General features: G+C 33.3%; 1 pseudogene; it reads left to right on the plus strand.

The window, feature by feature from the left end:
• Positions 1 to 1,307: 1,307 nt before the first annotated feature.
• LOC112638929 overlaps positions 1,308 to 2,400 on the plus strand; it is a 14,604-nt pseudogene continuing 13,511 nt past the window's right edge.

Raw genomic sequence — 2,400 nt, forward strand, 5'->3', positions numbered from 1 at the left:
AGGAACTAATATATTCATCTATAAATGAGCAAAACAATATTTTGTTTGTGAAAATAATTTCTATACTTATTTTGTAAATAAGAGGAATTTCAACTTGTGCTGATTTAAATTTTTATTAAATTTCTGTTAAAGGAAATGTGATAATTCCCTATATTTTATTATAGAAATTATAAAATGTAAAAAATTAGTAGTTTTAATTTTCTCTCTTTAACATTTCCTTTTAATGATTTTTTTTCTTGAATCATCTAATGAATCCTTAATTTTCCGGTATCTTTTCTGAAATCACTTGTATAATTTTTATTAAAGTTGATTTTATGGAGATACACAGAAAATGATTCCCTAAAAAGAAAGTATTTTCAAATTATAGAAATAGGAATCAAATTAAATTACATTGAAAATAGTAACTTTATAAATATTAAAAACGGATTATATCTTAGTATTATTTGGCTGTATATCTAGAAAAAGTAAGAATGACAGTTGATCGGTGGAACATGCGATCCATGCGCAAAATGATCGATGAAGATATCTCCTCCATATTGGAATTGATATTGATAAAAATGGTAAAGAATGACGAATTTCTTATCATTCGTCATCAATGTCATCTCACAATCAGATATATGTGCATCGCTATGAGCACTAGAAGGCAATCTCAGACGAGAGAAAACGCGCGATCTTACATTTAATTCTTTTATAATTGGCCATGTGTCGCATATTATGCCACTTTTTAATTTATATTTAACGTGGAATAATATTTCTTATCTTCTCTCAATCGTCTCTCGTTTCGAAAATGTTAATTGCTTTTCATATGGTCAAAAGTTAATTAGTTTACGCAAATCCTCCCCTATGAAAAATAAATTTAACATAAACTGATCGTATACTTATCAAGATATGACAAAATTTCAAAAATAAAGTTGATTCAAAGTAAACTTTTGTAATTAAAAATTACGTTTCGAAAAAGCTTAACTTGTTTATAATTATGTAATCTAACTTACATCTCTTCTTTAAACCCTTGCTTTTTATTTTTTAAATTTCTGATTACTGACTTTTGATTCGTTTAATTTTATACATCGATTTTAAAAAATTTATAGGAAGAATCTGTTTATTTTTTTTTTGTAAAAAAGTTATGAGAAAAGCATATAATTAGAATAATTTTTAACGACAGATTTTTGTTTAGATATTATGTTTAACTCTTTGCGGATTTAATTATCTAATTTCAGCGCATTCCAGAAACATCCGCTTGCGGGGGTATCGATTAGGTGGTAGAGGAAATGCCGGCGTTGGTGGAAATGGCGGCAATTTAGGTGTCGATGGTGATTGCGGGCGATGCGCTCAAGAGACGTAAGGTTCACAGATGCGATGTCGCCGGCTGCGACAAGTTACACGAAGAGTTCGCATCTCAAGGCGCACAAGAGGACCCACACTGGTAAGTTTATCTTATTGAGCAAATAATTTCGATATTTTTCGAATCAATCGACATATATCGCAAGAAATGTTCGTACATATAATGTGCAAAATTTAAAAATATATCTTCAAGCAAAAGAGATATTGTGTTAAATACGCACTGGAGGAAAAAAGAGAAAAAAAAAGTTAAATTATATGCATAGAAATTACACAAACATTGTGTCATAAATCTCTCGATTCCTATGCACGGTTAGAAACTATGGAATTTATTGAAACTCTGAATTGGGAAAACCAATCAAGATCAAATACATCGATCGATTGAAAGAAACCAACTTGTTACAATCTCAATGATCGTTATGCATGATCGTGAGTCACGCACGTGCGGCAGCAATCATTGGAATAATCGCGTCTCCATCGACCCTTCTCTCGCTTCGCATATGTGGTTTCGTTGCTGACGCTATTGTTTCAATGATAGCAGAATATGTGAAATCAGCGAACGCGTAATATCTGATAGGTAAGCTGACAGAAAAGAATTTAATTATGAGGGCAAACTCTTATTGTCACATCGCGATTATACAGACAAGATAGGATCTTGTCAGCAATAGCGTGATTCGCGCGGACGTGGAAATCGCTTCTTTCTCGTACGAGAGGAGGAAGCTTCGGTTACGTGTAGATTGGAGCCATTATCTTCGTCTTCCCACGTTAAATCGACGCGACGCTTGCAACCTCACTACCAAATATCGCCGTGAGATCCTCCGATAATAATAATAATAATGTTTAACCCGAGCGTATGACCGGTAGTTAACGACTTGTCGCCCGATCGGGTCAAGTGCTCGACGGTAAACCATTAGTCATCGGGCATTCCTTTAATTTCTACGAGACCGATTTCCGCGCTTCTCTCGAACGAGATGTTTGAACGCGACATATAATCACTAGTTGCTCTCTGTGAGATTTAAGAATGGTGGATTCGATGAAAGAATTTTGAAGAGATGATTGATT

The sequence above is a fragment of the Camponotus floridanus genome, unplaced genomic scaffold (assembly GCF_003227725.1).
Source record: "Camponotus floridanus strain SB8 unplaced genomic scaffold, Cflo_v7.5 scaffold40, whole genome shotgun sequence".
NCBI lineage: Eukaryota > Metazoa > Arthropoda > Insecta > Hymenoptera > Formicidae > Camponotus > Camponotus floridanus.